This window comes from Zingiber officinale, chromosome 6A (assembly GCF_018446385.1).
Source record: "Zingiber officinale cultivar Zhangliang chromosome 6A, Zo_v1.1, whole genome shotgun sequence".
NCBI classification, from domain to species: Eukaryota; Viridiplantae; Streptophyta; class Magnoliopsida; order Zingiberales; family Zingiberaceae; genus Zingiber; species Zingiber officinale.
Genome location: NC_055997.1, coordinates 37,270,120 through 37,297,869, shown reverse-complemented (window position 1 = coordinate 37,297,869; position 27,750 = coordinate 37,270,120). Strand labels below are relative to the sequence as shown.

The following is a 27,750-nucleotide window of genomic DNA, read 5'->3' as shown; positions in this document are numbered from 1 at the left end:
GAGAAGGGAGTGGCCTTGGCCGTGTGAACCTCACATGGTCATGCCTCGGGGTCGTGTGGTGCCCAAACCTCCCCTCTATATAAGGCCTCCTTCATGAATTCAAGGGGGGTCTTCTCCCTTTTGGGGGGAATCAAGATTTGGGGCGTTCCTCCATCTTCTTGGAGGGATTTTCCGACGATCTACGGGCGGATCTTCAACGTTTCGACTCCAAGATTGTGGATTGGATCCGGAGATGGTTCTTCATCATAGATAAGCTTTCTTTCTTCCTTTTCTTGGATTTGGGATTAAGAATGCTTGTAATTTTCTTCTCTTCGAATTTCTTTCCTCATTCTATAGAGTAGATTTCTTTGTTCTAGGATGGAGGGAGTAATTGTAAGGATGATTTGATGTAAAACTCTTGTGGATTTACCAATTTCCTATTTCTATGATTTTACCCTATTTGTATCTGTACAAAGTAAAACCTAAAATCTCGTATCTTTAGGAACCACGAGTTAGGCCTTTATATAGAAAAGAAGAAATGAACCAAAAGACCAAACTACCCCTATACTTATTCTAACACTCCCCCTCAAGCTTGAGAATATAGATCATATACGCCAAGCTTGTTACATATGTAGTCAATCCGAGGATCTCTAAGTGATTTAGTGAATATATCTGCTAGCTGATCATTTGAGTTGACAAAACTAGTAGATATTTCTCCAGATATGACTTTCTCTCTGACAAAGTGACAGTCAACTTCAATATGCTTTGTTCTCTCATGGAAGACTGGATTTGAGGCAATATGCATAGCGGCCTGGTTGTCACATATGAGTGACATTTGTGTAACCTCTCCAAACCTTAGTTCCTGAAGCAACTGTTTTAACCATATAAGTTCTTGACTAGCAATAGCCATAGCTCGATATTCTGCCTCTGCACTGGATCTTGCCACAACATTCTGTTTTTTGCTTTTCCAAGAAACAAGGTTACCTCCGACAAATATACAAAATCCAGAAGTGGACCTTCTATCAGAGGGAGATCCTGCCCAATCTGCATCAGAATATCCCACGACTTGAGTATGTCCTTTGTCTTCATATAGAAGTCCCTTTCCTGGTGCGCCCCTGATATATCGAACAATGCGAGTCACTGCATCCCAATGTTCTTTGCATGGAGAGCTAAGAAACTGACTTACTACACTCACTGCAAATGAGATATCCGGACGAGTGACAGTAAGGTAGCTTAGTTTCCCTACCAATCGCCTATACCGTTCAGGATCTGAAAAAGGCTCCCCCTGATTTGGTAGGAGCTTGACATTAGGATCCATGGGATTGCCGACTATCTTTGAGTTTAACATTCCTGTTTCTTCCAAAATATCCATTGCATACTTCCTTTGAGATATAATGATCCCATCTTTAGACTGTGCCACTTCTATCCCTAGAAAATATTTGAGTTTGCCAAGATCCTTTGTCTGGAAATGTTTGAAAAGATGTTGTTTTACTTGTGAAATCCCAAGATGATCATTACCTGTGATGACAATATCATCAACATAAACCACTACATAGATGCAACCAATAGACGAGTGGCGATAAAAAACAGAATGATCAGCCTCGCTTCGAGTCATGCCAAACTGCTGAATTACGGTACTAAATCTACTGAACCATGCTCTGGGTGACTGCTTGAGACCATATAAAGATTTCCGCAAGCGACATACAAGACCAGAAGACTCCCCCTGAGCAACAAAACACGGAGGTTGCTCCATGTAGACTTCCTCGAGCAGGTCACCATGTAAGAATGCATTCTTGATGTCCAATTGATGAAGAGGCCAATGGCGAATGGCAGCAATAGACAGAAAAAGACGCACAGAAGACATCTTGTCAACAGGAGAAAAGGTGTCTCCATAATCCAATCCAAATACCTGAGTATAGCCTTTAGCGACAAATACCTGAGTGTTTGTCAATGCCAGGATCAAGAGCATGAGCAAAACAAATAGAACCAAAGACCCGAGGTGGTAGAGGATGAAGGGACTGATGTGGATAAAGTACTTGATGAGGTATTTTACCCTGGAGAGTGGACGAAGGCATGCGATTGATGAGATAACACGCAGTAAGTACCGCATCACCCCAAAACTGATGAGGGACATGAGAATGGAGAAGAAGAGTCCGAGTGGTTTCAAGGAGATGACGATTCTTGCGTTCTGCAACCCCATTCTGTTGAGGGGTATGAGGGCAAGACGTACGATGCAGCACACCATGAGATGTCAAGAAGGTACGAAACTGAGTAGACAAATACTCGCGTGCATTATCACTTTGTAAAGTTCGAAGGGAAGTACCAAATTGAGTTTTTATTTCAAAGAAAAAGGATTCAAAAATAGAAAATAATTCTGAACGATCCTTCATTAGATATAACCATGTACAACGGGAAAAATCGTCTATAAAAGTAACAAAATACCTTGCCCCCATTGTAGAGGAAACACGACTCGGACCCCAAACATCAGAATGAACCAAAGCAAAAGGAGACATAGCCCGACCTTCAATACGAGGAGAAAAAGAACTACGAACATGTTTGCCTAATTGACACGACGCACAAGATAAAGACTCTAAGTGAGAAAGACTAGGATGTAACTGTTTCAACTTATTAAGACCTGGATGTCCCAACTGAGCATGGATAAGAAGTGGAGATGCCGCCGCCGAACCAACAAAAGAGGGTTGTTGAAGTCGATATAGGCCATGAGATTCACATCCGAAGCCAATCATCCTCCCCGTACTCCGGTCCTGTAAGGAAACAGACGTGGTAGTAAAAGAAATGACACAATCAAGAGATCGAGTAAGTTGACTTATCGACAATAGATTAAAAGGAGCGCCGGGAACATAAAGAACATTATGAATTGAAAGAGATGAAGAAGGATGAACAATACCAATACCCTGGGATTGAGTTTGAGAACCATTGGCCATGGTGACCATTGGTAAATTACCAGAAGTAGTGAGAGAGGAAAAAAGGGATTTATTACCAGTGATATGATCGGTGGCCCCAGAATCAAGAACCCAAGGACCTGAAGAATGAGATATGCCAGCAAAGGAAGTACCAGCGTCTGCAATGGTAGCAGTGGAACCCGAAGCCTGTCGATCCTCAAACCATTTCAGAAAGTCAGTATAAGAAGGTGTTGAAGTCGAATCAGGTGTTAACTGTGAAGTGGAGGCTGAAGGAGCAACAGAACTCTGAACAATCTGAGCAGCACGAGGAGGACGACCATGTAAACTCCAGCATTTATCAATCGTGTGTCCCGGTCGGTGGCAATGATCACACCAAGGGCGTCCTTTGCCACCCTTGCGAGGTGGAGGCCCTTTGTGTCGAGAGACCAAAGCTGACGAGTCGACAGGAACAGAAGAAGGCATCGTCAAGACTTTGGCCGGGACACGGAGAAGAGTCGCCCAGGTATTTTCCATGGTAGCTTCTGTAGGACTGCCCAGGATCTGGTCACGGACATGAGAATAATCTGTGGGCAGACCATATAAAGCCAAAGACATAAAAAATTTCTTTCGATTTTCAAGCTCTTCAACAGGATCAGCTGCAGGTGGAAGCAGTTCATTGAAGTCACAAAGAAGGCTAGACACTGAACCCAGATAAGTTGACATTGAATCCTTAATCTGATTGGCGTTGAGGATAGTCATGAGATCTTCACAAACTTGATAGAGTCGCCGAGAAGTGTTTGTAAAGAGTTGTTGAGCTTGTGTCCAAACAGCTTTACAGGTTTTGTGAGTACGGAAGACATTCCTAAGAGATGAATGGATGGTGGCTCGGATAATACAACACAACTGAGCGTCAACCTTCTTCCACAGAGGACGATCGGCGTCTTGAACATCTTCTTCAGTTTGAGTGAGATGTGTCTCATACCCCTGTCCAACAAGCCAAAGTTCAATGTGAGATGCCCAGGAGATATAATTTTTACCATCCAACTGCTCGGAAGAGAGGGGTGCAGTAATATGGTTGGTAAAGATTGAGGTATCTGGCTTTGGAGTGCCAGATGTAGCCATGAATAAAGCTATGAACCAGACAGCGCTTGCTTGAACTCTCAAATCGGAAACAACAACCGGAAGGAGCTCCACCTCAATCAGAAAGGGCAAGGGCTGCTTATGACAGAGATGCTGCTGGTGGAGGTTCTTGGCTGCTGATGACAGAGATGCTGCTGGATAAAGGCTGTTTGCTTGATCTTGGCGATCTCATAGACGTGGCGGAGGGTGAGGGAGGAGGACGCGACCAACTCGAGGCCCTATGATGGACTTGCAAATGGCCTCGATGGAGAGATGCTTGCAAGAGACGTCTGCTGGAGAGGCCACGGCAGACGAAGACAGCGCCATTGGAGAACTCGCGCGGCAGAAGGAGACGGGCTCACTGCTGGAGAGTTTGCAGCAGAGAAGGAGAAGGCGCTCGCTGCTGGAGAACTCGCGCGGCAGGAAAAGAGAAGGCGCGCGGCAGCGAGGAAGGAGGCGACGCGAGAAGACAGCGGCAGCGGGTGTGCGTTCGAAGGAGAAGGCGCTCGCTGCTGGAGAACTCGCGCGGCAGGAAAAGAGAAGGCGCGCGGCAGCGAGGAAGGAGGCGACGCGAGAAGACAGCGGCAGCGGGTGTGCGTTCGAAGGAGGGCAGCGAGGCGACGTAGGCGGCGGCGCGTCGTCGACCGTCCAGGAGACGCGGAAAGAGGCCGCGCGAGGAAGGAGGCGGCGCGGAAGGAGGCGGCGCGAGAAGACAGCGGCAGCGGGTGACCGCGCCGCGTTGCCCTTGTCGAGGAAGAAGATGCTCGCGGCGGCGAGAGAGAGAGACGCGGTGAGAGAGAGAAGCGGCGCTGAGATAAGAGAATTAGGTTTAGGGTTTTAACCTGGCTCTGATACCATGTACAAAGTAAAACCTAAAATCTCGTATCTTTAGGAACCACGAGTTAGGCCTTTATATAAAAAAGAAGAAATGAACCAAAAGACCAAACTACCCCTATACTTATTCTAACAGTATCCATTTGATCTTGTGTGGATTGTTGTGTTTGGACCTAATTACCATGCTTGGTTGAATGTTTGAATATCTTGTGGATATTGTAGAGATTGTTTCTCATTCGATTTTTCGAGAGACGTTCGTGACAGGAACAAGCCCGTGTAAGGACGTTTGAGGGGTAATCTTGAAGGAGAAATTAGGTTATTCAAGAGGGTAGGATAGATTGTATGCATTAATCTTTATATCTTAATGAGGTTGAGAAGTGATGAAATCTTATGTTGATTATCCGAGGGACGCACGCGATAGGCAAGCTCGTGTAAGGACAACATAGGTTTTATTCCTAATTAATCACATTTAGATATATTTCAGTCCTAGGCCGATTGTCTATTGCAAGAGAGAACCGGAAACTCTCTACAAATGATGGACAATTGAGGAATAAGATTTGGTAGATCATTTACGTTGAAGAACCTTACAAATAAACCAAAACTCCTAGAACAGCACTTTTATCAAAGCCCTTATTCTTGTTTGTTATTCTTTTATCTCTATGTTTTCTTTTGCATAGTTGCATTTAGCTTTTGAAAATCAATTGATTAGTTGTTTAGTTGATTCGCGTTGATAAATCTTTAGTGGTTATTCCAGTCCCTGTGGATACGATATCTTTTATTATTACTTATGATATTTCCGTACACTTGTGGAACATCAACAATTCACCTCTATAGTATATCCACAAAGTAATGGGCAAGCAGAAGTGACCAATAGAGAAATTATCCGAGGACTTAAGACTAAGCTAGATCATGTTGGTGGTAGTTCGGTCGATGAGTTACCTAGTGTGCTTTGGGCTTACCGCACTACTCCTAGAGGGCCACGGGGATAACCCCATTTCAACTAGTATATGTTGGGGAAGCAGTAGTCCCCATTGAGGTGGGGATAGAATCTGATCGTAGACAACTCTATGATGACGATAATGATGGTCGACGTCTTATGGAACTCAATCTTATTTAAGAAGCCCGAGATAAGGTAGTAGCTCGTCTTACATCTTATCGACAATGAATGAGGCATAATTACAACAAAAGGGTTATCCCCTGATTCTTTCAAGTAGGGGAATTTAGTATGGAAGCGTGTCAAGCCTATGGGAGAGGTTACTAAATTGACACCTCAATGGGGAGGACCATACAAAATTATACAGAAGCTTGCTTCCGGCTCTTATTATCTCCAAGACCCAGAAGGAAGGAATCTCGAGAGACTTTGGAGTGCGAACCACTTGCAACCATATAGAGCCTAACAAGTACGCCTATAATTTGTCCTTATATTTTATTTAATTTTTGGATATAATGGAAAGGTGTAGGCATCTATTCTTCAACCAATATATAAATTTATTCGAATGAATCCAACAAATTTTCTTTAGAGTGTGTTTCCTCCGCTCAAATATATCCGAGTGTGCTTCCTCTGCTTGATAATAGTCGATCGGGGACCTCAAGAAATGACCGGGTTGACTTCTTGGAAGTGAACCGGAGACTTTAAACCTTTAAGTAACCGAGTGTGTTTCCTCCGCTCAGATCTATCCGAGCATGCTTCCTCCACTCGATAACATTTGATCGGGAACCTCCAGAAGCGACCGGGCTGGCTTCTTAGAGGAGAACCGGAGACTTTAAACTTTTAAGTAACCAAGCGTGTTTCCTCCGCTCAGGTCTATCCGAGCGTGCTTCCTCCGCTCGATAATAGTTGATCGGGGACCTCAAGAAGCGATCGGGTTGGTTCTTGGAGGGGAACCAGAGACTTTAACCCTTTAAGTAACCGAGCGTGCTTCCTCCACTCGATAATAGTCAATCGGGGACCTCAAAAAGTGACCGAGCTGGTTTCTTGGAGGAGAATCAGAGACTTTAAACCTTTAAGTAACCGAGCGTGTTTCCTCCGCTCAAGTCTATCCTAGCGTACTTTCTCAGCTCGATAATAGTCGATCGAGGACCTCAAGAAGCGACCAGGCTAGCTTCTTGGAGGAGAACCAGAGACTTTAAACCTTTAAGTAACCGAGCGTGTTTCCTTCACTCTGGTCTATCCGAGCGTGCTTCCTCCGCTCGATAATAGTCGATCGGGGACCTCAAGAAGCGACCGGGCTGGCTTCTTAGAGGGGAACCGGAGACTTTAAACCTTTAAGTAACCAAGCGTGTTTCCTCCACTCAAGTCTATCCGAGCGTGCTTCCTCCGCTCGATAATAGTCGATCGGGGACCTCAAGAAGCGACCGGGCTGGCTTCTTGGAGGGGAACTGGAGATTTTAAACCTTTAAGTAACCGAGTGTGCTTCCTCCACTCAGGTCCATCCGAGCGTGCTTCCTCCGCTCGATAATAGTCGATCGGGGAGCTCAAGAAGCGACCGAGTTGGCTTCTTAGAGGAGAATCGGAGACTTTAAACCTTTAAGTAACCGAGTGTGTTTCCTCCGCTCAGGTCTATTCGAGCGTGCTTCCTCCGCTCAATAATAGTCGATCGGGGACCTCAAGAAGCGATCGGGCTAGCTTCTTGGAGGAGAACCAGAGATTTTAAATCTTTAAGTAACCAAGCATGTTTCCTCCATACGGATCTCTCCGAGCGTGTTTCCTCTGCTTGATAATAGTCAATTGGGAACCTTGAGGAGTTGCTAGACTGGTTTCCTTAAGAGTAAGTGGAGACTTCAAACCTTCATGACTCGAGTAGGCTTCATTCGCTCGATATCGGTTAATTAGAAAATTTTAGTACACGCCCGACTGAGATACAACAATACTGTGGTTTTCTAGTATCAATGTAAATTCGCTCAAGATTACACGCCCGATCGAGATACAACAATACTGTGATTTTCTGGTATCAATGTAAATTCGCTTAGGATTACACGCCTAACCGAGATACAACAATACTGTGGTTTTCTGGTATCAATGTAAATTCGCTCGGGATTACACGCCCGACCGAGATACAGCAATACTGTGGTTTTCTGGTACCAATATAAATTCACTCGGGATTACATGCCTGACCAAGATATAGCAATACTTTGGTCTTCTAATATCATTATTTTCCAAATTCGCTCAGGAATACTTATGTGGGTGGGAGATAACAACACTTGTATTTCCTCACATCATGCTAGATTTGGTCAAGAATATAGCTCCAGCCGGAATATGTCAATCAATTAGAATTTAGGCGTTATTTCATATTCACCTGCCTTTCCACACTGATTTGGATATACTCGGAAGTATATGCTCGACCAAGATTTGTCCACCCTCCGGCCTTCATATGTTGAAGCAAGTTCACTCGGGAGCATATCCCTGATAGCAGAATGGCAAGGAGGCGTCTTTCTTACATTCGCTCAAGGGTACGGTTACTAGCAGAATAGCCCCCAAGTTCTGAAGTGAAATAAGGGCAGTCTTGTGGACAAATTGGTATGTCGTAACCCTCAATTGGTTATTCATGATTTAGAAACATGCCACATGCACTTAACTACTTTACAAATTCTCCTTTTTCATCCAGAAAATTCATTTATAAGCATGATTAGAGTAGTAAAGTAATCTTCATAAATATGGCTTCAGAAAGAGTTTAACACATATAGTTTTACTGGCGCATCAAAGGCCTACTTGAAACTGCTGACAAGTTCTCTAGGTAGTTCCTTGTTAAGCCATCGACGATTTATAAATCGGGGAGGAGGTTCCTGAGGTAAGAACCCTCCTTCCCATAGTTGTGTTAGAACCCCATCGACTGAATGATTTAAGGCCCTACCATGCGTCCAGCAAACTCCTTTGTGAACTTAGGGGAAGTCAAGTATTCTCGACGACGAACTTCCCATCTTTCCTCTTCACTTGCCTTATAGGTCTGTAACTCTAACTCGAGGCATTCCTCTCTCTCCTGGAGACTGGTTTTTTCAATTTTGAAACGCTCTGATTCCTTAGTGAAGAAATCTATTTCCGAATCTTGAGCTTTCAATCTCTCTTGTAGCTGTAATAATTCAAAATTTTGAGAGGCTAACTCTTGAGCTGAATCTGGAGACCTGGAGACGGAAGTTTGAAACTGTTCTAGAATAGAAGATCTAAGAATAGCATCTGAAATGGCCTTATTCTTTTGGGCCACTTCAACACTTAGCTGGGAAGATAAGCTCTGTATTTGCAAATCCAAGGCCTTTTTCTCTTCCTCTTTGACCTCTAGCATTTGGTGATGATTGATAACCATGATTTTGGCTATATTATCTTGATTTATAATGCATGTTTTAAATGATATTTTCATAGCTTCAAGTCATATTTACTCTACATTTCATAATTTCATTTTATCTTGGACTTAATTGCAAATTGGCTTATTATCATGATATTTGGTGCTATTATTTGATTCTTATTTTGTAGGCATAATAAGAAGGGTCATGGACCAGATCAGATTGGACCACACTTGGGCTCAAATCTAGGGCTAAACGAAGCGATCAAGCCTTGGAGTGTTTTGAACCGTCCATTGAAGATTAAGTAGATCTGAGCCATCCGTCAAGCATCTGGCCCATCCGACCTAATGAGGAGTACATCTGGACTGTAGATGAAGATCAGTACTGTTGGATCGAATTTTAGGCTATTTTCTACCATTGATCAAGCTCTAATGATTCTCATCCGTCCAATCAGATTTGGGAGGATTTAAAAGCCATGTGAGGAACTACAGTGTTCCTTGGGCTAGGTCGCGATTTTTTCTACAGTAGCTTCGTTTTCTCCTCTGCAGCGCCGAGTTCCCTTTCTCCATTCCAGATCCGAGAGTTAGCAGTCTTCACCGGCGGCGATTCCTGAGCTCTGGCGATCATCGTCCGAGGCTACAGAGATGGCAAAGGCGTTCCCAGATCGTGAGTTGATTTCTGATTCACATTCGGATCACAGGCGAGAGGCGTTCCCAGATCTGTGATCTCCATTAGCATCGGAGCTCGAGGGTGTTCCCAGAAGCTTCCGATCGCATTCCTGATTGCCACTCCATCAGCATATCCAGTCGATCTGATCAATCGGTTGAGTGAAGTAACTTCCAGATTGAACCTCTGTTTTCTTCGTGCGATGTGGATTCCACTCGGGTGTGAGCTAGAAGGGCGTTCTCTGAGGCGATGAACATCCGGATGGACAAGTGGGAGCTCAAGATTCAAAGCAGATTACTAGAAGGGCGTTCTCTGCGGTGGTTCTGTAGTGACAGCAGGGTGAAGAAGGCTTGCGACAAGGATCTATGGATAAGGAACATTTTCTTGTTTACCTTACTAGCATTTTACTCTGAATTATTTATCACTTAGCTCAGATCACCAGATATGATTTCTTTACCTTGCAATTTCATCTTTGTTTCAGTTTTGTTGCAATTCGTTTCTATTTTTTCCTCCTAGCAAATCTGATTTCTTTGAATTTCTGCATTCTAAACCATGTTCAGACTAACTTAGGTTATAATCTAGTTACTATTTTTGACATAGATGATTCGGTTATCACAAATTGTTGAGTATTGTTCATGTAATTAGCAAATCTTAGTTCTATTCAATGGATTTGTTGATACTGAGTGAGCTTTTGAATTCATTTGATGAATTGGATTGTGCTCATTACTTAGGTGTTAATTCAGTTCCTATGAGAGTCATTGAGATGGAGAATGATTGTTATTTTCGGTTATTGCAATTGTGATGAAATTTTACATGTAATTGTTACTGTGGTTGTGAATTGAAGAGATAGAAATTGATTCAAGAAATTAAATGGTGCATTAGATCTTAAATTTAATTGAGGCTAATTTGTTTATAAGGAGGTGGATCATGTTAGATTAGAGATATCTTTCCTTGATGCTATTCTTAACTTGGTTGAAATTAGATTTTGATTTGAACCAATTTTAGAAATCACACACATATTAGTTACCCTTGGAAAAATACGACTCGGGACTCGTTACTACAACATTTGTCTTGATTTTAATGACTTTCAATTTTAATTAATTTGGAGCGCCTCGTGACATGCAAAAAGGCCGACACCAAATTTTGGTGCCGTTGCCGGGGAAGTAACTAGCAATGCGTGTTTATTTTAGATTGAGCATTGATTGATTTTATTTTATTAGCATCTTTCTTGATTGATTTTTCTTATTCTTTTTATATTTTCATGTGGGCTTATTCTTGAATTTTTAAGTGCCTTTACTGTTCATATTTTCATGAGATTGAAACTTTATGCTTTTGAATCTTCTAATTTTGTTTGCTAGTGTTGTAGTGAAGAACAGGAGATTTCTTTAGCATGGATCCATATTTTCAGAATTTTGGAGGTGGAATGGAGAATTATCAGTGTTTTCAACCTGAGTATCAGTTTTACCCAAGCATGGATCAACAAAATAGGTATGAATCATTTTCTAATAGTTTTAATGCTAATTGGATGGATAATTCATGTTTCAGGTATGAAAGTGCACAAGGACAATTTATTGAGCCATATCCAGCTTACCAAAGTTCATATGGGTTCCAAGAAGTTTCAACAAATTTTATGCCACAATCTTTTCAACAAAATGACCCTCAAATGGATGAGTCAACATGGAAACTCAAGGAGATTTGCAACAAATGAGTGAGCATCAAGAGCAACAATTTTCAAGGATACAGAACATACAGTTACAATTGGATCAAATTGCATCATCCATCAATCAACTGCAAGCACGAAATTCCAGTGGAGAGATGGAAAGTAGTGATTCTGTCAGGCCTGACCCTACTCCCATTACTTCACATGATTTTTCTAGTATTTTTTGTGATAATGATGTAATTATGCAAATTTCTGATCCTACTGATATTGTTGTTGAAGATGTTGATAGTGATTCAGGTTCTGAACATATTTTTAAAGATGATTTAAGTGTAGGGGAATGCTTACTGGAAGCATTACCTCAAGAATCACCAAGAGTTGAAGATGTAAGTGTAGGGACTTGTGCTATGGAGCCAAGCACCCAAGAATCACTACATGAGGATGAACATTCACCAGAACTAGAGCTTGAGCCATATCTTGATGAAGAGGAGGTAATAATCACCACTCCAGGTACCTTCAACATGAAAAGGTGAGTATTTCTAGTGATTTTTCAGAAAATTTAATTGAGGTACCAATAGTTGACTTTATTAGTTGTGATTCATCGATTGACAAATTTTCTACCCAAACTAATATTCTCCTATTTACTTTTCATCCCACATGTGTGTGGGAGGTGCGTTCCTTTGTTGATTATGTAGGAGAATACAAGCTCTCGGAGTGGATGCTTGAACTGAACCGCCTCCGACCTCCAGAAAAAGCTTTCGATGGAAAAATGATCAATAAAAAGAAGTTGACTACAAGATACTCCACTACCGGGGTGGCTTCTTTTGCTTAATCTTCTTCAACCACCCGGAATCTAGGGGAGTTGGTTTTAATTTCACTTTCTTTTGCATTTTAATTCATGCTTTGTTAATAAATTTTTGCTTCATAGGTTTCTTTAGTTTCATACTTAACAAATTGCATTTTGTTTAGTACATAGAATTTTAGTTGAATAAAATTCTTCATGGGAATTTTCTAGTAATATCTTTTAAGATGGTAAAAGCTTCTTAAATTTGATCATCAATTTAGGTCATTTGACATGATTGAATGCTCTACTTACATGATATTGGTTGTGTGGTGGCAGATTCCAATTTGATCAATTGAGCATGATTGTATGAGAATTACCTAGAGAGGACCACTTTAAGCCTAAATATTATTTTTTTTTTGTGTGGCATGTACTTACAACAATTGAAACTCTAGAACTTGCTTTGCTTCTTTTCAAAGTCACAATAGCATATATATACATGGTAATGAAGGATTTTGTCATTCTTATTCCATCATAAATTTTAATTTCTTTCCCCACAATTCTCTAAAAAAAAAAAAACCTTCTCATCTAGCATTTTAACCCTTGATCATTTTGCTTGCCTTCATTAAATTGAGAGTTTTGGTGGAATTTCTTGATGAGTTAGATTGCTAAGATGAACAAGATTAAGTGTGGGGGAGAATTGAAGAAAGGAAGGAATTGTCATAGATCTAATGTGCCACTTTAGAATTTTTGGGAAGTGAATGACCATCAACACTTTGAATTGGAGCATCTGTTAATTCATGACTGAATAAGTACCAATATCTCTGGCGTGCAAGAATTGATGATGGGTTCTTGGAGTTGAAAACTGATGTTTAAGTAAGAAGGAATTGTAAAGTGTTGTGTGCCAACCTAATCTGAAATTCTTTGTATGAAGATTTCCATGGCTCAAGGCATGTAGTTTTAGTGGACTTAATTCTGATAATGTCCAGCTTATATGAAGTTAACTCCAAACTTCTGGATTTCCTAATCAGTAAGCACATAATGCTTCAACTCAACTTCTGAAATTCTGCTCACAGCAATATGCAGTTTTACAATTCTTAATTTCTTGCAAATTAAATCATGGATCAAAATTCGAACTTCAATTGGAGAGTGCAGCTTTAGTCATGAACTACTTCCAGATGGTATCTGTAATTCTGAATCTACAAATTTTATAACAGAATTTCATAGTGAGGCATGACTGAACAATGCAGGAAATGTTGGAATCAGAATGGAGTTTATTTGGTATCAAGAGTGTGCAACTTTTTCATTCACAGCCTTTAAATCATTTGGAATTAATTGTTGATGTGAGAAAGCAGTAATGTCAGATGTGTATATCAAGTTACCAATCTGAAATTTAGAATTCTGTGAGAGGTGCATAATTGTGCAGTTCAGGAAAAAGTTGGAAGCTATGCAGAATTGGAAGCAATGGTGTATTAAAAATTTAGAGGTAGTATCAGGGAAAGGAGAGGTTTAGATGAAGTTTTGTAACGGGAAACAACAAATGGAATTCTAGTATCATTGACTTCTACAAAGTTGTATTTTATTATAAAGATGAGGGAAGCATACAACCTGGAGATGCAGATTCTACAGAAGAAGTTGACATTTTTGTGCCAATTTGGGAAGAGAATTGTGAAGAGCAGGAGCTGCTGGTAACTGTTGTTATTGCAGTAGAAGGAAGTATTTGTACCATAGGTAATCTGCTGATTTGTATCAAGTTTCTTGCTTTTCGAATCTGAAATGAATGGAATATGAGCTATCTTGATTAATTATTAAATGAGCTATCTTCAAAGGCTCATTAGCTAGGCAAACTGGGCTGAAATGTATTGAAACAAAATCAGTGAACTAAAAGACAGATTCATTTCCGAAGCTGTAAGTATCAGAATTTTAATATTGTTGACCAGGGAATGAATGGAATTAAGAGCATTCAATGACATTCAATTCCCCTAAGCTCAGCTTTTCATGAATCCGGCCAAGATCACCCTGAATTCCAGCATCTGAAACTAAGCTTCAGGAATCCATAGGAAACAGAGAACTCAAGTAAACAAGAAATCAATGTGTTGATACTTAACCTGGAGAACATCCTGCTGAAAACTGAGGGTACAGTTTCTGAAATTTTCAGAAACTGAATCAAGATGCAGTGTTGCTGATTAGGAGCTTTTCTATAGCTTTTGGAGAATGTGGTTATTAGTAATCCTCAACTGAGATAGGAGAGTTGAAGCAAGGAAGCAGTTGCTGCTGAATTCTGCAGAAATCTACAGATTTTTGTGTCAGAAATCAGGAAAGAGTTGTAATGATAAAAGAAGGGAGAAATGGTATCAGTTATAGAAGTTATGCAGAAATGGATAGCTACAATTGAAATAGAAATGAAATGTAAACATTGCAGCTGGTTTTGGATTTTGTTGCTGGAAGTAGTGAGTTCAGAGACAACTACTGGAAAATTCTGTCAAAATGGTTTGGATTCCTGTCTCAAGCTTCTAAACAGAAAGAATTCAAGTGTTGTAATTAATGTATCAACCTTAACATGTTGCGTGTCAAGTTTTTGTGGCAAGTTCTTGATAAGCTTAACTTGAGTGCAAGAATTCAGTAGGTTGGCACGAGTTGGAGTTGTCATAATTCTATGCAGGAATTCTTTAAGCTGTAGAACCTGAAATTTTAAATCTGTGATCTGAAACTTTCCAACTAAAGTTGTAATGTATTGAGTTGAAGTTACAGTATAATTCAAATTTTGAAATTGAGAAACTGGAAATCAGTGAGCTAGACTTGATTTTCAGGTCTGAACAAAATGGAGACAAGCTAGACTTAATTCAATATTGAATGAAATAATGCAAAGGGATTAAAGTTCAAAACTTGATCTTTCTCCAAATTTAAGACTGAGAATTGGATGCAAACATAAACACATCTATTGGAATTGGGAAAGCAGAGGAATGGTCGTCATTAGTGAGTTTTTGGAGAGTTTGGAGCAATGACAGAAAACAGAAATTGACCAGAATTAAGAAGCAGAAAGGGGAACAAATTTAGCTAGTGTGGAGATAGTGGAGTATCAAAAAAATTCAGAAGCAGTATCAAGAAAAGGAGAAGATCTGGTGAAGATTTTAAGTATGAAGAAAAAATGCAGATTTTGTGCCAAAAGTGTATCAAACTCACAACACTTAAACAAGTTGGAAGCTTAAGCAAAGATACAGCACCTTCAGTAACAAATGGTGTTCAAATTAACAGCTCAATAAATATCAAATTGTTGGAAATGGAGCAGTGCACTAGTCTATCTTAGTTTCTGGAAACAGAATTGTCAAAGAGATGAAGAATTGTATCTCTCATTAGTAAATGATGAAGATTGAGATGTGAATTCTACATGGATATATGTATATATTCTTTTCAAAGAATTTTGTTGATAGGCCTAGACGGACAGAATTGTGAATTATTAAAACTGCCAAAAAGGAAAGCTGTAAGTTGTAGAAACTATGATTCTATGATAAAGGCTGATGTAGATTTGCCAATTGGGTCAATGAAGAGTGTAGTGAAAAGGATGTTAGATCAAAGAAGCAAAATTCAAAATTTCGGAAGTATGAAAAGCATGAATTGTCTGAAATGAATTGAAGTCTTGAATTGCTGAATCCTGCTGAAATCAAGATGCTGGATATTTTTGAAGCTGGATACTGAATCTGCCCATTCTATGATTAGGTTAGATTTCAACTTGATGTTGTAATTTGAGCTGAAAGGGTAGGCCGGAAGTTCAAAGGAAAACATAAAAGAAAGGAATGAAAGAATGTGCCAACTTAGGTTCTAGTGTGCCAAATTTTGTTGCACGTTTCTGGCTCTGAAATAATGATCTGCTGAATTGAGAATTTGTTTTCAAAATGCATTTTGGGTAATTTTGATGTTGAGGTACTGCACAACTACTGCTATGGTGTTGAATCTTGGATTAACAATTTGTTTCTGAGTTTTAGAAGTGCAGAAATGATTTGAGATTGAACTCCTTTAAATCTGATTGTTTTGTTTAATTCTATTTGAAATTGTGGACAGCTTGGAGTTGTTGAACTGCTGCAGGAATTGACTTTATTGGACTCACTGATCCTTCAATTTTAGGTTTTGTTAATTGTCATCAAGAGAAGGGAAGGAGCTGTTGTCTTAAACTGGAATTCAACACTTCTATCAGAAGTTGAAGCTGGGTGGAAGTGTATCAGAAATGCAATTGTCCTAAATTGGAAGTTGAACAATGGAGCTCCTTAGTGTTCTGTGGTATCTTGTTATGCTGAGTATTATGATCAGTAAGCTCAATTTATTCTGTGGAGTTTTTAAACACAAGTGAAGGAGTGCTGATTTCCGAAATCCAGAATGTTGAATCACAAATCAGAGAGGAATTCTAGTAAATTACTTTCTGAATTGGTTGAGGAGTTGTTTCTGATCAATATGGTTATCAGAGCACTGAAAACAGATTGAATGACTAATGTTGTTGCTGAACTTGCTAGGGCTGGAATTTTCAAAAAAAAAAGTTGATCTCTGAAACTGATATATTGCAGTAGAAATGAATTGAAATTATGAACCTTTGTTTCAACTTAAAGTGTTGTGTGCCAATTTTTCTTGTTCAAACTATAATCATTGGGTATTTCAAGTTGAGCTCGTGATCTTTAGTTGTCATATGGTATTTTGTATAATCAAATTTCTGAAACTCAATCCAGAAAGATGATAGTTGTTGCTGCTGAGTAATATTTCTGAACATGGAATACAAAACAGAGAAAGAAAAGGAAGGAAAATCTGCAGAATGTAAAAAGAAAGGATAACAGTGGCTTTAAGAGTGTTAAGACATTGGATACATTATTTGTTTCATTGCCCGTGACGGACAATGGTTCAAGTGTGGGGGAGGGTGTTGGATACATGATGTGAGATTATTTTCAAAGTGCTAGAATTGAAGTGAAACAGTAAAAAAAAGAGAGAAGAAAACAGTGAAGAAAAGAAAAATGGCACATCAAAAACGTATCAAATGTGGAGATAGAGTATCAAGATTCTTTGTTTGCCATCAAATTGAAGGGGACGTTAGCTTGGTATTTTGAATTGATAAAAATAAATGATATCCATATCTTTTTACATCAGAATGGTCAATTCATCAAGTGTATGCTTTATATGCTCTTATCTTCTTACTTTCTTCATTGAATTCTTTTCTTTTGCCAATTCATTCACTTAATTTGCTCTTTTTGATTCCATTTCAATTCTTGATGATAAAATCCTTTTGATTCATGTATGCTATGTTTATATTGGTGGAGATTTAGAAAATAAGCAAGCTTAGAGTAGTAAAATGTTGTGAGTTATATTGAGTGAGCTTCACTTATATACATTTTTTTTAGTGTAAGAGTTAGAATAGGTAAAAACCTTGTGAGCTTGCAACTTGCTTAATTTTTCAATTGGACTGAAACCACCATACCTACTGATTATTGTTTGAGTTGTATTCATGATTGTTTGTGATCTTTAAGATGACTTTAGTTAATTACCTTTTACTATCTTCTAGGTATTGCTAGGAAATTATGTGGAGATGATTTTTAGGTTTTCTTGACTTGAACGGGACGTCCAAGATTAAGTGTGGGGGATTTGATAACCATGATTTTGGCTATATTATCTTGATTTATAATGCATGTTTTAAATGATATTTTCATAGCTTAAAGTCATATTTACTCTACATTTCATAATTTCATTTTATCTTGAACTTAATTGCAAATTGTCTTATTATCATGGTATTTGGTGCTAATATTTGATTCTTATTTTTTAGGCATCAAAAGGGTCATGGACCCGATTAGATTGGACCACACTTGGGCTCAAATCTAGGGCTAAACGAAGCGATCAAGCCTTGGAGTGTTTTGGACCATCCATTGAAGATTAAGTAGATCTGAGCCATCCATCAAGCATCTGGCCCATCCGACCTAATGAGGAGTACATCTGGACCGTAGATGAAGATCAGTACTGTTGGATCAGATTTTTAGGTTTTCTTGACTTGAACGGGACGTCCAAGATTAAGTGTGGGGGATTTGATAACCATGATTTAGGCTATATTATCTTGATTTATAATGCATGTTTTAAATGATATTTTCATAGCTTAAAGTCATATTTACTCTATATTTCATAATTTCATTTTATCTTGGACTTAATTGCAAATTGGCTTATTATCATGGTATTTGGTGCTAATATTCGATTCTTATTTTGTAGGCATCAAAAGAGTCATGGACCCAATCAGATTGGACCACACTTGGGCTCAAATCTAGGGCTAAACGAAGCGATCAAGCCTTGGAGTGTTTTAGACCATCCATTGAAGATTAAGTAGATCTGAGCCATCCATCAAGCATCTGGCCCATCGGACCTAATGAGGAGTACATCTGGACCGTAGATGAAGATCAGTACTGTTGGATCAGATTTTATGATATTTTCTACCGTTGATCAAGCTCCAATGATTCTCAGCCGCCCGATCAGATTTGGGAGGATTTAAAAGCCGTGTGAGGAACTACAGTGTTCCTTGGGCTCGATCGTGATTTTTTCTACAGTAGCTTCGTTTTCTCCTCCGCAGCGCTGAGTTCCCGTTCTCCATTCCAGATCCAAGAGTTAGCAGTCTTCACCGGCAGCGATTCCTGAGCTTAGACCGCGAGTTAGCACTCTTCACCGGCGGTGATTCCGAGAGTTAGTAGTCACGTCCGAGGGTACAGAGAGCGGCAGAGGCGTTCCTAGATTGCGAGTTGATTTCTGATTCACATTCGGATCACAGGCTAGAGGCGTTCTCAGATTTGCGATCTTCATCAGCATCGGAGCTCGAGGGCATTCCCAGAAGCTTCTGATCGCATTCCCGATTGCCACTCCATCAACATATCTAGCCGATCTGATCAATCGGTTGAGTGAAGCAACTTCCAGATTCAACCTCTGTTTTCTTCGTGCGATGTGGATTCCACTCGGGTGTGAGCTAGAAGGGCGTTCTCTGAGGCGATGAACATCCGGATGGACTAGTGGGAGCTCAAGATTCAAAGCCGATTACTAGAAGGGCGTTCTTTGCGGTGGTTCTGTAGTGACAACAGGGTGAAGAAGGCTTGCGGCAAGGATCTATGGATGAGGAACATTTTCTTGTTTACCTTACTAGCATTTTACTCTGAATTGTTTATCACTTAGCTCAAATCACCATATATGATTTCTTTACCTTGCAATTTCATCTTTGTTTCAGTTTTGTTGCAATTCGTTTCTATTTTTTCCTCCTAGCAAATATGATTTCTTTGAATTTCTGCATTCTAAACCATGTTCAGGCTAACTTAGGTTATAATCTAGTTTCTATTTTTGACATAGATGATTCGGTTATCACAAATTGTTGAGTATTGTTCATGTAATTAGCAAATCTTAGTTCTATTCAATGGATTTGTTGATACTGAGTGAGATTTTGAATTCATTTGATGAATTGGATTGTGATCATTACTTAGGTGTTAATTCAGTTCCTGTGAGAGTCATTGAGATGGAGAATGATTGTTATTTTCGATTATTGCAATTGTGATGAAATTTTAAATGTAATTGTTACTGTGGTTGTGAATTGAATAGATGGAAATTGATTCAAGAAATTAAATGGTGCATTAGATCTTAAATTTAATTAAGGCTCATTTGTTTATAAGGAGGTGGATCATGTTAGATGAGAGATATCTCTCCTTGATGTTATTCTTGACCTGGTTGAAATTAGATTTTGATTTGAGCTAATTCTAGAAATCACACACATATTAGTTATCCTTGGAAAAATATGAATCGGGACTCGTTACTACAACATTTGTCTTGATTTTAATGAGTTTCAATTTTAATTAATTTGGAGCACCTCGTGACATGCAAAAGGGCCAACACCAATGATGTTGCAAATCTTTCTCCAAAAAGGCCATCATATTAGCTTGCGAACTTACCCTCTCTTAAAGTTGAATGACCTCATTACTCGGAGCAGGGGGAGCTAACCTTAGACTCCTCAATTGATTTTTTAGTTCTCTGTTCTCCCTCTCTAGGTCAGCGGTCAAGTTGCCCATATAGAAGCACATAGGGAAAAACTAGACAAACATAGTAACGTGATTAAAAACTAGGTGCACACATTGGAAAGATTTAACTAAAAATGCTTACAAAGAGGCTTGTCGATTGTATAGGTCTGCTTGATCAAAAACGTTCTTGCCCCTCAAAGAGTTCTGGCCTTGTACCTAAGACTCAGCCATGGAGTCCTTCAGCTGAAGGATACCAACAGAAGAAGGAATAGGGTCGTTCCTCAACGATGAAGGAAGACCTTGGGCCAACTTGAAAAGCACTCGGGGAGGGGTTGGAGTTGTAGGACCTATAGAAGGAGAAGGCAACTGCCCTGGAAGGGAAGAAGAAGGTAATGAGCTAGAGCGAGGGGGATAAGGACCAATGTTAGAAGGCAGAGGAGGTCTTGGTGCACTAATGGGAATGGAGGGAGGTAAAATGGAGGACGTAGAATCCATAGCTGGCCCAACTGTTGGTGCAGGAAGCATCCGACGATCGAACCTTAGTTTTGATAATGGCAAAGGATTCAAAGTTAAGTTAGTGTGTGATCTAACATGTTTGAATGAGTGTTTCAGCAAAGTCCTAGCTGCGGTTAGGCAAAGGGAAAATCCTAAGGGGTGGTAACCTTAGGTCCTAGGGGGCGGTAACCCTAGGTGAGGGAAAATCCTAAGGGGCGGCAACTTTAGGTCCTAGTGGGCGGTAACCCTAGGTGGAGGAAAATCTTAAGGGGCGGTAACCTTAGGTCCTAGGGGGTGGTAACCCTAGGTGGAGAAAAACCCTAGGGGGCGGTAACCCTAGGTCCTAGGGGGTGGTAACCCTAGGCGGAAAGTCCAGTCGGTCTGGAGGACCGGACTGGCATCAGGTAATCTCTCCTGAGGGGAGTAGGTGAGGACGCGTTCCCCGTAGAGGGAACAGTAGGCGTCGGGTCGACCTAGGGTTTCCGGTTGGGAATCCGAAGTCAGACTCGGACAGTCCGAAGACTGTCGTTTATTTCTTACTGTGTTTTATCAGATTCTAACACTATCTTGCAGAGTATTTTGCTCGGACTAACCTTTGTTTGCAGGTGAGGAACCTGTTGGAAAAAGGTGGTCCGGGCGCCCGGGATGGATCCGAGCGCCCGGAGGTCCGGGCGCCCGGGACCAAACTTTATCCCCTGCGCGACTTCACCACGTGGAGCAATCTAGTTGGCTGGCCACGTCACACTCCAGGCGCCCGAAAAGGTCCCAGGCGCCCGGAACCTCATATAAAAAGAGGGTCGAGGGAGCAGCCAAAGGACAACGATTCAACAAGCTTTCCTTCTGCTGTGTGCTGCTCGAGAAACGACTCTAAAGTGTTGTTACAGTCGCCGACGACCTAAAGCTTCAGTTATTATTTTGTTGTCGGTATTATTTCAATTCTAGTTGTACTTATTTCCTTGTACTTATTCACGATATTATAGTTGTTGCCCACCGGAAGCGATCAAGGATCGCGGGCCTTCGAGTAGGAGTCGCCTTAGGCTCCGAACGAAGTAATTCCCTGTGTCTCTGTGTTTGACTGTCTTTATTCCGCTGCTTATTACTCTATTAGTTTCACGTACGATTTACGGATTTCGAAAAATGAAATAGCCACGAGCGCTATTCACCCCCCCTCTAGCGCTTTCGATCCATCAATTGGTATCAGAGCGGGGTCATTTTGAATCGGTGCAACCACCATTCAAAATATTTTTTCGTGGTATTTATTTTTTTTCGGAGTCGATTAGAATTTAGCCTCATAGCTATATTCTAATTCTTTTTCGCTCGAATCGGTTTTTCTCGGAATTGGTGCAACACCACCCGAGTTCGTGGTCCATTTTTTTCTTACCGGACTACTAAGCCAGGACCAAGTCCTGGGACATTTTTTGGTTGTTTTTCGCTTTAGGTAAAACTGAAATGGCTCTTCAAGAAGGCTACAGTACTGCCCGCCCTCCGCTGTTCACCGGAGACAACTTCGGGTACTGGAAGGGTCGAATGGAGGCATATCTCCAAACTCACTTTGAAGTCTGGATGATTGTCAAAACCGGATTCAAACTACCATCTGACAGTGCCGGCAAACCACTACCATACGAGGACTGGGATGCACCCTTAATCAAGAAAGTGGAAGCTAATGCCAAGGCAACCTGCACCCTCCAGTGTGGCCTATCAAAAGAAGAACTCAACCGCGTCGGCCCCTTCAACAGTGCCAAAGAATTGTGGGAGAAACTAATTGAACTTCACGAAGGGACATCCGACACCAAGGTAAGTAAAAGAGACCTAATTTTTAATAAATTATTTAACATCAAATTGCAGGAAGGTGAAACAGCTGCCCAACTCCATGCCCGGATTCAAGACCTGCTCAATGGGCTTCATGCAATTGGACAAAAGGTAGACAACCGGGACATAATAAGGTATTCTCTAAACGCATTTCCAAGGAACACCTTGTGGGCATCCATGGTAGATGCCTACAAGGTCTCCAAGGACTTATCTATCATTAAATTAGATGAACTGTTTGCAGAACTCGAACTTCATGAACATACTAATGCACGCCCGACCGAGAAAGGGTTGGCTTTGGTTGCAGGAACAGGGAGATCGCGTGAGTCAAAAATCAAGCGAAGAACCGAACCTGAATCAGAAGAAGAACCAGATTCAGAAGACGATGATGAACTTACCACCGAGTTCGTCAACTTAGTAAAGAAGCTCTGCAAAAAGAAGGGCTTCAACAAAAAGGATCTCAAAAGGGCCATCCAGTCTAAAGAAGCCCAACCAAGCTCGAAGGCTAAATTCGAAGTGACCTGCTACGGATGCAATCAGAAGGGTCACATCAAGGCAAATTGCCCGAACCAGAAGGATCCAAAGAAACCCAAAAGAAAGAAGGCATTGAAGGCAACATGGGACGAGTCTTCTTCCGAGGAATCCAACGACGAAGAACTAGAACAGACGAACTTTCTCGCCTTGATAGCCCGGGACTACACCAACGGATCCGGAAGTGAGGACGAATCAGAAACCGAGTCCGAAAGAAGCCACGGATCCGCATCTGTTTCAGAAGGACCAAACCTCTCTGTAAGTAAAAATCGTTTATATAGCTTAATTAATTATTTAATGCATAAAGTAGCTAAGTCCAAGATTCGAATCAAAACGCTTCTAAAGGAGGTAACACTCCTTAAAGAAACGCCAAACAACGAATCCTTAACTGATCCTCAACTCAAGTTCAAAAACTTGAGGAAGAGAATTCCAATCTGAAAAGTCAGGTAAAGGATTTGAAAACTACCCTAGAACGATTCTCCTTGGGATCCAAGAATCTTGACTTGATTCTTGGAACACAAAGGGCAATCTACAATCGAACTGGACTAGGATATAAAAAGAAATATAAATCTTACCTATCCTTAATAAACAAACCAAATAGAAAAGTGGTCCAAGCATGGGTTGTCAAGTCCAACCTGATCAATCAAGTTGGACTTGGACACTATTGGGTTCCTAAGGATCAAATACATTACCTCAATAAACCTTATCGAGGCTATGATCCAGGGGGAGCCAAATCAATAAAAATTCGAAATTAATCTAAAAAATCAAATTTAAAAATTTGAAATTAATCTAAAAACTCAAATTTAAAAATTCGAAATTAATCTAAAAACTCAAATTTAAAAAATTTGAAATTAATCTAAAAACTCAAATTTTAAAAATTCGAAATTAAGCTAAAACTCAAATTTAAAAATTCGAAATTGAGTGAACGAGTGGACGGGATGCTGTCGGAGTACACCTATCCTCCTACCCCAAATCATAAATGGGGGAGCACAATGCTCTCATCTCCTGGTACACGATGACAGGGAGGAATCCTTGTCGGCTAACACGTTGCATCTCGCTACCCATGAGCGGACCAACAGAGCCAAACAAGGTCCCTGCTGCAACACACACTGCCTGAATTGACCACTAACCCATGAGAGTGGTGGTGTGTGCAGATCCATGTAACTGGCGATGTGCTCAACAATAATGGAGCGGACTACCGCACAACATGCAATCATGCAAATGGTGCATGGCACTAACCACAAAATATCCTGAGCTAATCCATATATATATAAAAGTACACCATAGGTCAACGAATCAAATCAAAGGTACACTGAAGGTATAAAACCTAGGTTCTGAACATGGTGAAGCATGGTATATCACTACCCCTATAAGCATGTATCACAGGTAAGGAATACATGAGATGCAAAACAAGCAATCAACCAATCATGTAACAGGTATCGGGTAGTGATTAACCAAAACAAATAAGAGAACATAATTATTGCTACTTGTTAAATTCACTACTATGCATATCAAAGACATAAAGTCAAAAGTATCCGCCTCAAATATAAGGAACATATCCAGTCCAAATCCGACGTCAAGATATTCGTCTCGCGTCAAAGTCCTGTGTCACCAACATACATACATTTTTATTTAGCTACAACTCTAATGCATAACCAAATAAAAATCCTTGAGACTCAATTAGGGTAAAACCCTAATAAATCTAACCATCTAGTAATCCAATTTATCAATAATTCGATACATGAACCATACCTTAAACTCACAGTCCCTAATAATGATCCACTGCTAGGGATATCGCTGCTGGAATAGGATTAACTGTCGGAACCCAATAAATCACCTGCACTTCACTGTCCATATCAATATGAAACTCAAGAAATCATTTCCAATTCGGTAACCAAATTTCCAAAATAACCTGAGCACCTTACCTTCTTTTCACCAAACTACTACTGTGATACACAGCCGAAATGGTTGCTGCCAGAATCAAGAGCAACCCCACAGCACTTGCCAGCCCGAAATCAGTAGAGCAGTAATGCTACTCATCAAACCTGCAACCCTCTATCAATGGAGAACAACATTTAGTGATGATCCACGGTAGATATAGGACAAGAACATAACACAAGATAAAAATCTAAACCCACACCCTGCTATCACACTACCGAATCACTACTGCCTTGGATTGGATCCGGCAGCAAGAGGAAATATGGGGCAAAACAACAATCTTTGCTGCTTGTTGCGAGAAGTGGCTCTACTCTGTGGCTCACGGCTAATCGAGAAAAAGAGATAGTCTCCAGCGATGGTCGGCAGAGGGACGACCGTCTGCCGTCGCTAGGGCAGAGGAAATGAGAGTCGGCTTGATCGGCACTACTCGAGTCTTGGCTGGCAACGGGCAGCAGTGGAAACTAGGGCTACGGCAGAGGAAGAGGAAGTGGCGTCGGGACGGTGGTGGCGCTAAGGTGCTGCGACAAGGATGGCAATCGGTCGGCGGTGGATCGAGAGCTAGGGCTCCGCCGCTAGGTAGAGGGGAGGTGCTCGGCTTTTGGCGAGGTCGTGAGGGAGAAGGATGGAACCGTCACTGGGCGATTTTGTGGAGATGTGCGGTTAGGGCAGGCGATCGAGAGAAGAGAAAGCACGGGCGAGGTGTCGGGCACGCGAGGCTTCGGCGGGGAATGAAGGAAATGAAGGAAAAGAAAAGAAAAAGAAATAGAGAAGGAAAAAGAATTTAGAAAATAAACATTTCCTCGTTAAAACGGGGTAGCCTAAACAGGTTTTCCCGGGCCCTTTTTTTTTATCCCCGTAAACTCATCCATATGGTCTCCGAAAAATTCCCGAAAAATTTCCAGAAATTCCGAAAAATTCCCTTATTAATATTTGCCTATTTTCGATATTTTACACATAGATTAAAGTCATATAGTCGTGAAGGATGAGGTTAAGCTATCAAGTTAAGTCAGTCGGGAGGTTGATTTACGCATATACGGATATGCAATCACTCAAGTAGTTTTCTGTAAAAACATACGCAAAGAAGGTAAAAGAGCGCCCAAAAATTATGGTAGATTGGGCCATGTCAAGTTCAAAGTAATAGTCATACAAAACTCATCAATTGAGAGAAAGTTAGTGAAGCATTAAGGCAACAACACAGCAGGGGCTACAATAGTAGGGGAAAGAAATCCAGGGGATGATTCTTCACTATCCTCCTTGTGTCAGGAAAGTTAGGGGGAGGATCAGCTACCAATAACTTCAGTTCTCTCAGTTGCTCCACTCCCTCCTTTGTCACAAATTTGATAGAATTTATGAAGAAGTTGGTGATCGGAGTAATAAAATCAGAAGATTGAAGATAGGCCTTTCTATGCTCCTCAAAACGGGTGTCTTCATTGGCTTTGTAGTTCACTAGTTCTTCTTGAACAGTCTTAAGGGCAGTTTCTTTGAGGTTCAGAGCAGATAATTGGCTGGCCAATTTCGTAGCATGTGCATCCTTCATTGATTGTAACTGGGAAGACAGGCGAGCAATCTCTGATGTCTATTCTTCTAATTTGGAGGATAAATCAATACCCCGAGCATTGGTTGATTGAATTTGGGATTGAAGACTTTCCAAGTCAGTTTTGTATTGGTGTGAGTGCTCGGTCTCCATCTTAAGCAATTGGATAGTTTTCTCCAATTGGGAGGATAGACCCTTTAGCTTCTCGTCCACCTGATCGGGAGATAACTCAGAAACCCATTTTTTTTCAAAGTTTCATTCTCTTGGATTAGAGTGTGTACCAGATGGGACATACTCAAGTTATATATCCAACGCTACATAACACAGATCATTAAGGAGATGTGTGATGAAAATAAAATTGTAAAGGGAAATAGAAGCACCTTCATCTCCTCTAAGGAAAAATTATCAGCCACATCAGAATGCCTGAGATTTTCGATTATGTGGCATACCTCCTCCCTAGCTGTAGTAAAAGACCCCCCCCCCCCCCCCCCCCCAAGAGTATGGGTTGGGTATCTGTAATAGAGGAAGTAGAGGACCAAGAAGTTTGAAATGAAGGAGGAAAGTAGATAATGTAAGGCACGTTGTGAGGGGGCAAGTGCATATGTTGAGGAAATGTCATAAAAAAAAAGGAGGTGAAGAACTGCCACTAGGAATATATGGACTAGTAGATGCAGAGGGAGCAAGAGAAGGATAAAGAGCCGAGAGAGGAAGATCAGGAGAAGAAGAAACAACGTCTGAAGGAGGAAAATATCCATAAGCAGATTTCTGCTTCGGGGATGGAGCGAGAGTCAATTTACGTTTCTTCTTAGCAGGGGTCGCCTCATGGGATTGTTCCGTAGTCGGTAAAGAGATAGGCTCATCAATGGAAGGAGGATCAACAGAAGGGTCTTCTAAAGCCACATCTTGAGAACCAGAAGCGCCTTCCATGCTAGTAGGAGCTGTCAGTGAAGAAGGCTGACCCAAGGCAGCGAGAAGCTCTTGTTCCTTATCAGCAATCAATTCCTCTGATAAACACAATTGATCATCAATTGCAGCAGCGTACAAAGAGTCCACTACAAAAAATGAAAAGTGTCTTAGTAAAAAAGGGATTGAAATAGATGAATAAGGGCTTACCAAGTGAACCAGGAAGCTTTATCTTGACAGGACTTAACCCGAAGAGATAGAGGAGGTCATCACGAATCCACTTATGAATGAATAAGCGAAAGCCCGATAACTTTCTGGAATAA

At 40.8% G+C, this 27,750-nt stretch overlaps 1 long non-coding RNA gene across 4 annotated transcripts; it reads right to left on the bottom strand.

Annotated features, from left to right (window-relative positions):
• Positions 1-14,091: 14,091 nt before the first annotated feature.
• Positions 14,092-25,711, bottom strand: LOC121996284. 4 transcript variants are annotated; one of them, XR_006116013.1, is made up of 5 exons: positions 25,193-25,711; positions 24,978-25,107; positions 24,805-24,899; positions 14,323-14,505; positions 14,092-14,247 (listed from the first exon to the last, which is right to left on the bottom strand). It is a non-coding gene; the product is annotated as an uncharacterized LOC121996284 (long non-coding RNA). The 4 variants fall into 4 exon arrangements; XR_006116016.1 differs by having other exon boundaries at positions 14,092-14,233; XR_006116015.1 differs by having other exon boundaries at positions 24,805-24,889.
• Positions 25,712-27,750: the final 2,039 nt, after the last annotated feature.